The following is an 11,736-nucleotide window of genomic DNA, read 5'->3' as shown; positions in this document are numbered from 1 at the left end:
GGTATATATATCTCTTTGAGTGAACCATGCTTTCCTGTTCATGTGTTTTGTAATGGTGTTGGGATCAGCATACTTGAAAAAAAAAATACCACCTCTCACTCTGTGGACTGACTTCATATAGGTAAAGACCTTCACCAATCAGCTTGGCTAGAGGTTATGGGGACCTCTTGAATCTTTTCTGTGGATGCTTTTGGATGTGGGTATGCGTAAATTGCCAATTTAAAGAATTTACTGGGGTTTTCTTTCAGGAATTTGTAATTTTTTTGCTCCCTCTCATGTATGTCTGTGGTACTGCAGGCTCTCTAGAGCTGCTGAAAGCTTCCATGCTCTTTTTCTCTTAGCAGCTCCCAGTCTTCTAGAATATGCCAGTTTCTGTCAGGACTTAGAATTTGTGGGACAGGAAGTAGTCCCTCAGGTAGTCCTCTGAAAAAACAGGATGTTGGACGCATGCTCCAACTTCTTCCCACTCTAAAGAGATGCTGGGAGTTAGGGGTTTTCTTTTGTTTATCCTGAATTGCATCAGGAGGAGATACTATGGTGAATACGTGTGTGCTAGCCCAGAATGCCACCTTTGTTTTCAGTGGTGCCCAATATGGAACCCTATCTCTTCAGCACTGAGATTCAGGAGACAGAAGTCAGTCTCTGAGGCAGCCCTTCAAACATGTGAACTATTGGATGTACAAACCAGTGTTCTGTTTTCCTCCTCAGGGAGAAGCCATTAATGTCCCTATACTGTATCACTGTTTTCTTTAATATTTCCTTTTTTTCTTTCTCTTTAAACTTTTCCTTCCATTATCACAAATTCTTGGTTGAAATGATTACTTCCTCAAAATTCTGTGTACTTTCTGTGATGATTAATTTTACGTGTCAGTTTGACTGGACTAAGGGATGTCCAGAAAACTGATAAAGCATTATTTCTGAGTGTGTCTCTGAAGATCCTTTACAAGAGATCAGAATCTCTTCTCTAGATCTTTATGCATTTAAATCAATAAACTGCATAAAGAAGATATCTTTGTCAATGAAGGTGGACACTGTCCAATTCATTGAGAGACTAAATAGAATAAAAAGGCCAAACAAGGGAGAATTTTTTCTTTGCTTGAACCCTAAACATCTTTCTTACTCTCTAACATTACCACTCCTGGTTGTCAGGCCTTCAGACTCTGACTAGGATTTTCACCATAGATTTTCATGATCCTCAGGCCTTTAATTTTGACTGATTTTTAATTACACCACTGTTTTGTCTGATTCTCCAGCTTTGTAGATCATGGCAGTGTAGGTAGGCTGAGTCTGAGGATCCAGAGGGGTTCCTGCAGGTCCAGACCAGAGGGTTCTTGGCTTCATACAAGATGTAAATTAAACATGAGCTAAGAGGAAGTGATAGCAATTTATTAAAAACGTGGAGAGAATGTAGACACAGACAGAGCATCTAGGAGACTCAGAAAGGAAAAGATAGTGAGTCTCATCTTTCCTTGGAGCCTGGAGTTTTTATTGAGGTCACTGGTCTGGAACATGTGTCTTCTTGGTAATCCAGGAACAAGAGCAGCATTTAGGTGTCTTGCATAAGTCACTTATGCTCTGGAACCAGGGGTCTTGATGAATCAGTGGTCTTGGAAAATGTTCATGATGACCCCACCTGGTCACTCATTAGATGTTATCTACTGTGCTGGAAGATGCCAAAGAAATCATTAAATCTTTGACCTTTACAAGGAGGACATACATTGTTCTATAAGGTATGTGTAAGATGTGTGTATAGATCCTAGCAAAAATAAAAGCAGGAAAAGGAGTGAAAAAAGCAGTTTTCATGGGGTTCTTTTAGTTTCTCTGTCTCAATGGGACTTCTTGCCCTTCATGATTATGTGAGCCAATTCCTGTGATGTATATATTCAATAGGTTCTGTTTCTCTGAAGAATCCCAATTAATATAGATTTTGGTATTGAGAGTGGTGCTAGAGGAACAGAGTTTTGTTTTGTTTTTAAAGATTTTATTTATTTATTCATGAGAGACACAGACAGAGAGAAAGAATGGCAGAGGCATAGGCAGAGAGAAAAGCAGGCTCCATGCAGGGAGTCCGATGTGGGACTCAATCCAGGGACTCCAGGGTCATGCACTGGGCTGAAGGCAGGCACTCAACTGCTGAGCCACTCAGGCATCCCGGAACAGCATTTTAAGTATGATTTATCTAAATCGTTCTTGAGTTTCTGGAGTTGGCTTTCTAATCTAAGTAGGATTTAAAGATGCTGTTGCTTGGGACAACTGGGTGGCTCAGTGGTTGAGCAACTGACTTTGGCTCAGGTCATGATCCCAGGGTCCTGGGATCAAGTCCTACATCAGAGTCCCTGCAGGGAGCCTGCTTCTTCCCCTGCCTATGTCTCTGCCTCTCTCTGTGTGTCTTTTATGAATAAATAAAGAAAATCTTTAAAAAAGATAAAGATTCTCATGACTCTATGTCTAGTAGTAAAGAGAAAACTGATAGTTCATGGCATGAATTATTTGTAGAAATATATAAAACACCTGCATTGGATACTCATTGATCATTTGTAGAAGCAAAGAGCTAAGCGACTCTCTATATGAGACTTTCAAACATTTTTGGAAAACTAAGGAATGTAATGGCATTGGTTTATCTTTCCTAATATTGATGGACAAAGTGATGGGAGAGAAATATATGCTCAGGTATTCTAATTTCTAGCTCAAGTGTCCCATAAATGACCTAAGAATTTCTATGTATTTCCTCAAGGAGAGAGACTTGTGTCATGTAGCTAATGGGTTAAAATTGATGTAAAGCAAATGCAGAATCTCATCCTGTGACTGGTTGAATTACAAGACAAATTGAACTTCCATTCTCACAGTGTCTACACTTAAAGTGAAGATATTTATTGAGAAAGAATAGAACCTGTTAATTTGGATAGAGATGTGTAGAAGACCCTAATTGAAGCTAGGGACATTGAACATTTAAAGTCTGTTGAGCATTGTTTGTCAAGAGAAGTCTCTCTTCATCCAGGGAAATTACATTCCCAACTTACAGTAATATCAGCTTTTCTACTTCTGTCTGATAGAATTAACTCTGCATTGGTTGAGGTCTCCCCTGAGGCAGTTACTATGCAAAAAAGAAAAAGCCATTTCTCTCAAGACCCACCCCCATCACCTTTTATTTGCTTTTAGACCTATAAGTAGACTCCAATCCCAGCAGGACCCTAAAGGTGAGGTACAAAGTTTGACCCATGAAGAAGTTTGACTCATGAAGAAGTTTGACTTGAATTTTCAATTTATATAAATAGAAAACCAGGGAATGTGCATGAGAATAGATAACAAGGTGTGGGATAGTGGTGGAAAGGACTATGAAGTTGGATCAGGCAGGATTTACTGATATAGATTCACTAAGCAGAGCTTCTGCATTTAATGCTGCAGCTCAGGGAGTTAGGATTCTAACACTTTGATTCACTCACTGAAACTTGGGCCAAAATATGGCCCTTTGAGCAAGTTGGAAATGCCAAACATCCCCAGTGTAATGCATAGGAAGGGATTCAGAAGCTTAGAGGGATTGGAATATCGGAGTGAATTTGTCATTTAAGACATACCCACCCTGAGATGGCCCAGAAAACATGTGTTTCATTAATACTTTGAGAAATAAATTTGTGAGGGGAGTCCCAGCATCCTTGAAAAGCTCTGTGATCACTCTTCTCTATAGGCCAGACCTTACAGTGGGAGCAGAAACCACTATATTGAAAAACCTAAATACAGTAGAATTAAATGGATCCAGGTCTAAGTTGGCAGAGGTGAAGTTGGAGCACTCAACCACCAAAGGTAAGGTGGGTGTAGTTACAGTAATGGTCAGAAGAGTCAAAGAAACAATTGGAATAGTCAGACATGCACAGACCTGTGGCTTTGGCTAATTTATGGTTTTCTAGAAATGGAATAGATGAGAAGCCTATTAAATTCTTACTTTCTCTGTATGAGCAGAAAAGTTCTAAGTCAAGTGAACAAAAGTCTAACTTGAATTATGAAAACAGTCATGGATCTTCAGTAAGTTCCCATACTTGAGACAGTTGGCAGACCCAAAACCTCTTGAATGAATGGCAGGCCAAGTCCCATTGAGGAAGAATCCTGGTATAATGCTAAAAAAAAAAAAAAAAAGATAAATGCCATTCTCTCAGCTTTCCCCAAGGGACCTATGATCCTTTATCATGGTACTGTATACATTGGGGAGGAGGAAGTAATCAGACTTACTGGACACTGGCTCTGAACTGACACTGATTCCAGGAGACCCAAACTGTCACCATGGTTCTCCAGTCAAAGTAGGGGCTCATGAGTAGGGTCCCTGAATATATTCTGTGGTGATTTCTCCAGTTCTAAAATGCAAAATTGGAATAGACATACTGAATAGATGGGAGAATCCCCACATTGGTTTCTTGGCCTGTGAAGTGAGGAATATCATGATGGGAAAAGCCATTAGAAGCCACTAGAATGCCTCTATTTAGGAAAATAGTTAATCATAGCAATACTTCATGGAGGGATTACAGAGATTAGCTTCACCAGAAGAAGAACTTGAAAGTTGCAAGGCTCCTGATTCCCACCACATCTCCATTTGATTATCTTACTTGGCGTGTGAAGAAGACAGATGGATCTTGGAAAGCGAGAGTGGGATTATGGTCAGTTTATCCACGTGATGTCTCCAATTGTAGTTGTTGTACCAGATTTGTTTTTCTTTCTTTAGCAAATAAAAACATCCTCTGGTACCTGTTGTATAGCTATTGATCTGGCAAATATCTTTTTCTCCATATCTGTCCATAAGGCCCAATAGAAGCAGTTTGGTCTCAGGTGGCAAGGCCATGCATGCCCCTTCACTGTCCTACCTCAGGAATATATCAACTCTGACTTATGTCAGAATTTAGTTTGCAGGAATCTTGGCCACCTTTCTCTTCTACAAGATGTCACACTGGTCCACTACATTGATGGATATTATGTTGATTGAACCCAGTGAGCGAGGAGTAACAACTACTTAAGATTTAATGGTAAGATGCTTGCTTGTCAGTGAGTAGGAAATGAATTGGACTAAAATTCAGGGGCTTTTTACTTCAGTAAAATTTCTAGAGTCCAGTGATGTGAGACATGTAAAGATATTCTCCTTTCAAGGTAAAGGACAAGTCATTGCATCTGGCCCCTCTAACAACCAAGAAAAATGTACATTTAGTGGTCCTTTTTGGACTTTGGAGGAAATATGCTCCTCATATGGGTATGTTACTCCAGCTTATTCATCTAGTGACCAGAAAAGCTGCTGGTTTTGAGAGGGGCCCAGAATAAGAGAAGGCTATACAATAAATCCTGGCTACTGTATAAGCTGCTCTGACACTTGGGTCATATGATCCAGCAAACCGAATGGGGCTTAAAGTGTCAATGACAGATAGGGATGCTATCTTGAACCTTTAGTAGGCATCTGCTTTTGGCCTTAGTAGAGACTGAATGCTTGACTAAGGGCCACCAAATTACCAGATGACCTGAGCTGCCTTTCATGAATTGAGAGTTATCTGACCCATCAAACCATCAAGTTAAGCATGCAGAGTACCACTCTATGATTGAATGGAAGTGGCATTTATGTAATCAACCCAAAGCAGACTCTGAAGGCATAAGTTACAAGAAGTAGCCCAAATGTTCATGGTCCCCACTTTTGCTACATTGCCTTCTCTCTCCCAGCCTACACCTGTAGTCTTATGAGCAGTTCTCTACAATCAGCTGGCAGAAGAAGAGAAGATTCAGGCCAAGTTTATAGATGGTTCTGCATATGTAGGCACTATCCAGAAGTGGATAGCTGTAACTTTACGGGTCCTTTCTGGGATATCCCTGAAGGACAGTGGTGAATGGAAATTCTTCCAGTGGGCAGAAATTCAGGAAGTGCAGCTGGTTGTGCACTGCATTCATAAGGAGAGATACCCAGATGTGCAGATATATATTGATTGATGGGCTACAGCCAAAGGTTTGTCTGGATGATCAGAAACTTAGGAGGAACATGATTGGAAAATTGGTGACAAAGAAATTTAGGGAGGAGATATGTCAGTAGGCCTCTCTGAATTGGCAAAATACATGAAGATATTTGTGTCCCATCAAAGGATGACCTTATTTTATATATAAGTGATAAGCTACTAACTTCAGAGAAATTGTATTAATTTATCCTACTGCAAACAGCGTAAGAAAGACTCATCTTTTTTTTCTGTATCAAGTTATTATTTACATTCTAGTTAATTAACATATAGCATAATATTGGTTTCAGGAGTAGAATTTAACAAAAACTCTCTGGGGAATATAACTTTGCAGGCGATTAAGCCCTGACATTTTACAATTCTCTAAAACTGATGGGGGGGGGGCTGATTATTTCTTCTGTCCAGTAGAAAAAAGATCTCAAAAATTATTTTTACCCTGTAGGCCATTAACCAATTTTGTATCGAAATTAACAATTTGATTTCAGAATTTCTTCTGACTACAATTTTCAATCTGCATATTCTCTTTCAAACCAACTTTGTCATGCTGGTGGGTTCTTCATTGAAAGTTAAATAAAACTTGAATATGTGCCTTCTATGCATTTATATTAGAAACAAAACAAAACAAAAAGAGTTACCTCAGCAGACAAGGAGGATACCCATTCTGTGGGTTCCAATCATCCTGTTTCTCCAGCACCCTTCTTATCCACTGGGCTTTTGAACATATTGGTCATGGTGGCAAGAATAGAGATTATGCATAGACTCAGAAATATTGACTTTCACTCATCAAGGCTGTCTAGCTATGGCCATGGCTGAGCACCCAACTGCAAGTAGCAGAGACCAAAACTGAGCCTCCTTTATGGCACCATTCCTGGGGGGAACAACCAGCTACCTGGTGGCAGGTTGGTCATGCTGGACCACTTCCAACAAAGAAGGGGCATCGTTTTGTCCTCAAAGTAATAGAGGCTCTTGATATGGATTTGCCTTCTCTGTACACAATGCATCTGCCAAAATGGCAATCTTTGGAGTTACAGGATGCCTTACCCATTGTCATACACAGCATTGTTTCTAACAAAGGAACTTCACAGTGAAAGAAGGGCAGTGAGTATGGCTAATGAAATTCATTGGTCTTATTAGGTTCCCCATTATCCTGAAGCAGCTGGCTTGATAGAACAGTGGGATGGCTTTATGAAGACTCAGGAGGTGACAAAAGTTTGCAAGGCAGGAAGAAAGTTCTCTAGAAGGCTATTATGTTCTGAGTCAGCATTGAATATGCAGTGCTATTTCTTCCATAGCTGGGATTCATGGGTCCAGAGATCAAGAGGTGGAAATGGGAGTGGCACTCATTATTACTCTAGTGACCAACTAGCAAAACTTACGTTTCCTGTTTGCATGACTTTATGCTCTGCTGACCTAGAGGTGTTAGTTCCAGAGGGAGGGATGTTTTTACCAGAAGACATGATGATTCTATTGAACTTTAAGTTAGCCACTTTGGGCTTCTCATGCTTTTGAATCAATACACAAAGCAAAGAGTTATGGTGCTGGCTGGGGTGATCAATCCTAAATACAAAGGGAAAATCTGATCACTACTCTATAATGTAAGTAAGGAAGAATATGTCTGGCATACAGGAGACCCCTTAGGGCATCTCTCAGTATTACCAAACCCTGTGATTATGGTCAGTGGAAAACTATAACTCAATCTAGGCAGAACTAATAATGCCCCAGGTCCTTTAGGGAAGGAAGGTTTGGGTCACCCTACCAGCTAAAGAATCATAAACAGCAGAGGTGTTTGCTGAAGGCAAAGGGAATATAGAATAGATAGTTAAAAAAGGGTAGGTAAAAACTAGCTATGATCATGTGTGACCAATTACAGAAGTGAAAACTGTGGTTGTCATGGCTATTTCCTCCTTATTTTGGTATGGATATGTTTGTGTGTGTATACATATGCTGTGAAAATATCTTTGTTTTCTTTTCCTCTCTTTTATTCCTTTATCATGTAATATATGATGTGCTGACTTTATGTAGTATTTAAGTATTGTTAATTTTACATCTTACTGTTTCAATTATAGGATATAAGGAGAGGAATAAACATCATTCAAGTACTTTGCCCTCTCTTTTGGGGAACAGACAATGGGATTGCTCAGCTTCCATAATCGTGTGAGTCAATGCCTATAATAAATCTCTTCGTATATGTGCTGTCGGTTCTGTATATCTGTAGAGAATCCTGGATCATACACTGTCATATCATTGACCAGCTATTCCTCATTAATCTGAACTAAAGTAAAAGCAGTATTTTATTTTTTGTTTCCTTTTCTTTCTGATAATTACAACTAACTTTAAGGCAATTAAGCAATAAACCTGATATACCTATTATAGCAGAATTAGATCTCAAGTTGATCCTTTCCTTTCATATTCATTATATCAATGCTAAATTTTGCTCTAGAAATTCCTGTCATCATCATCTATAACTTCTATCCTTAAAAAACTAAAGTCATACATAAACTAAACCATATTTCTATATTTTATCACATGTGGGATTCTCTAAGTGCAATCAGTTTTATGTCATTTCAAAAATTCTCATCCTCTATTTGTTCTCCCTAGTGTACAAAATGGTAGCAGCTATTTATGAAGCAAGATATTTGACAAATAATTTAATTCAGGATAATTCATCTTTTCATGTATATCTAATTACTGTAAAAGAGTCTTTACAGAGGAGTACATGGTAATGACCATGTACACTGAAGATAAGTGCTATAGACATTAAGGAGGAGGTGAGATGATATTAGGCTGGGGTTGATATATGGCCCTAGAGAGGAAGAGAGATACAAGAAGAATGGATGGTGACATTTACAGAGGCAGAAAATTTGAGTTGTGTGAACAATTTAAAGAACTGAAAGCATTAAGTGAGATTTGGAGAAAGCAGACCTGTTTGGCTAGATTGGAGCATTGGAGAAGGATTCACATAAGCTAGAAACCTATATGAGTTCAAGTAGAAAAGGAACAGAATCCTAGAGATGGTTGGAGAATTAATGCTTGGAGCATTGAAGACTGAATGGCATTGATCTCTGAAAAGTTAAGTTTGGTATGTGGTAGAGCATGTGGGTAAAGAACAGCCTGAACTCTGTGGTCTTTAAAATCACCTGGTGTTAAGCCATCCTGTTTGAGATAGTTTACAAACAGGAAACAGGGCAGAGTGGATGAAAGGAAACTGCTCAGGGGGTTATCAGTGGATGTGCTGTCTACAGACATTTTTATAAACTCACTGTGTCTTGCTAGGATAAATTTTTTAAAAAAAATCTGTTGATCTTCTTTCTCAACTTCATAATGCTTTGCTGCTCACCTGGAGTCTTACAGTGCTTGCACAAAAAGGCTCAAGTCATGCTGGGCATCTCAAGAGCCAGAGATTAATCTGACATTAAATCTGGGTTTGGCTTGCATGTAGAGATGAAGAGATGTTCTTGTCCCAAGTTTGGCAGTCACTTAGATGTTGAAGTCCCAATGTTTCAAACTCAGCTCAAAACCCTTTTGTGTGTTTTGAGTTTGGCTCTTGGCAAGGCCTAATTTCCTGTTTCTAAGAAAAAAGACTCATGAGAGAGCCTCAATAAAGCTTCTTGGACATCAAAACAACATTTTGATGAATTAATTGTAAATGAATCAGAAACATATGGATTCATTCTCTTGAGACACACATGTGTTTAAGGAGGGGGGCAGTTGTTGCTCAGGGCTAAATGTGTTTTGGGTTTTATCAAATGCAAAATGCTTGGGGGGAAAAGGAGCAAAAAGATGAAGTGGAACTTTTGCCTTGTCTTTAAATAGGCCCATTTACAACCTTATTTACTGCCACCTATTGTTGTTCCAGAAGAAATTCAACAGTCATGACTAATCACAAACAGCCAGGCCTGGTAATTTATAGCATCTCATAGTTGTCAGTTGAGGCTTAAGAAAGAATAGGTCTTGTTTTCATGTTATTAACAGAGCTCAAGTCAGACTACCTGGTAAGAAGGTGGCCTGTCTCTAATGAACAATTAGTAAATATACTCACCTTTGTTTGAATTCTTTGTTGTCTTCTTAAATGTACTGGCTGAACTACAGCACAGTTTTCTGGAAATCCTGTTTCAAAAACTAACGGAACTACACTGAAATGCTGCTTCACACACGTTAAGATGGCTGCTTTACAAAAAGAGATAACAAGGGTTGGCAAGGATGTAGAGAGATTGGACCCTTGTGTACTGTTTGTTGGAATGCAAAATGGTGCAGCTGCTATGGAAAACAGTATGGCGGTTCCTCAGAAATTTTAAAATAGAATTACCATATGATCCAACAATTTCACTTCTAGATATATTCCTAAAAGAAGTGAAAGCAGGAACTCAAAGATATATTTGTACACCCTTGTTCACAGCAATATTATTCATAATAGCCAGGAGGTGGAAACAACTCAAGTGTCATTTGACAGGTTAATGAATAAATAAATTGTGATATATACATCGCATTGGAATATTATGCAACCTTAAAGAGGAAGGGAATTCTGAGACATGTTGCACTATGGATGAACCCTGAGGACAAGATGCTATTGGAATAAGCCAGCCACAGACAAAAATCATATGATTCTACTCATACAAAGTATCTATAGTAGTCAAATTCTTAAAGATACAAAGTAGAAGAGTGGTTGCCAGAGCCAGCAAGGAGGGGAGAATGAGGAGTGGTAGTTTAAATGGGCACAGAGTTTCAATTTTGCAAGATGCAAAGAATTCTGGAGGTGGACTGTAGTGATGTTTGCACAACAATATTAATGCACTGAATGCCACGAACCCATATACTTGAAAATGACCACGATGGTAAATTTTGTGCTATATTTTATTACAGTTTTAAAAATAATAAACTAAGGAACTTTTATTGCAATACTATTGTCCAGGGTAATATCAAGTATATATGACATCTGCAATCCCCAGGATTCTGTTCCCTGGTTCTATGGAGTCCAATTTCTAGACTAGAAGGATTTGGTCATACCTATGAGAAGAAGCCTATGCACGAGTTTCCTACCCCAGCTTCCCCCAGACCAAAATTCTGTGACCATTTCCCAAGACGTTTCTCTTGCACGAAAGGCTGTGCTTGGTGTTCATTTTGATAAGCTATCACTTGGCATTAATTTTGTGCCTGGAGAAGGAAGCATATTTTGATTTTCCAAGTACTGCTCCCTTGAGGGTGGTCCTGTTTATTTTTGCATATTATCAAGTAACTTATATCAAGCCCTAACGGAGATATTTATAGATAGGGAATAAAGGAAAAGCTTATTTCTTGGTTAAGCTTTATTAACAGCATTCTCACCACTACGTAGGAAATATTTTACCTTGAACATATTTTTTCCAGTTGATGCCTATAGGTACTTTATCTTTTAGTCATGAAAAATGGGGAGTATGTATGGTTTATAGTTTATATAATTTATAATATAGTTCATTCTGAAAAGGATTTGAAATAACTTACAAATAAGGGAAGGTGAAAAGAGAAAATTAAGTTGGTGGCAGAGTTAAGATTAGTATAAAAATACATGCAATGGGAATGATATTATTGCTACAAAGATGTAAAGAATTTGATTCTGGTCTTCCTAACCAACAAAGCAAGGAGGAAAATATTTGATTCACAGAAATAAATCTTATTCCACCTCACAAGAATCCTCTTGAAATAAATACACTGAAGATCTTAGTCTGATTTCATTCTATCCTTTGTAATTACTTCATTCTATTTACCAAAAAAATTGGTGCAATGAAGT

The 11,736-nt window shown here is 38.6% G+C and overlaps 1 long non-coding RNA gene across 1 annotated transcript in view; it reads right to left on the bottom strand.

Moving 5' to 3' along the window:
• Positions 1-1,405: 1,405 nt before the first annotated feature.
• LOC111092422 overlaps positions 1,406-11,736 on the bottom strand; it is a 73,740-nt gene continuing 63,409 nt past the window's right edge. The window contains exon 4 of the long non-coding RNA XR_005378237.1: positions 1,406-1,663. This is a non-coding gene — a long non-coding RNA (uncharacterized LOC111092422). The remainder of the gene's footprint in view (positions 1,664-11,736) is intronic.

Source organism: Canis lupus, chromosome 25 (genome assembly GCF_011100685.1).
Source record: "Canis lupus familiaris isolate Mischka breed German Shepherd chromosome 25, alternate assembly UU_Cfam_GSD_1.0, whole genome shotgun sequence".
Classification (NCBI taxonomy): Eukaryota; Metazoa; Chordata; class Mammalia; order Carnivora; family Canidae; genus Canis; species Canis lupus.
The sequence above is the reverse complement of the archived record's forward strand: the minus strand, read 5'-3'. Positions and strand labels throughout refer to the sequence as shown.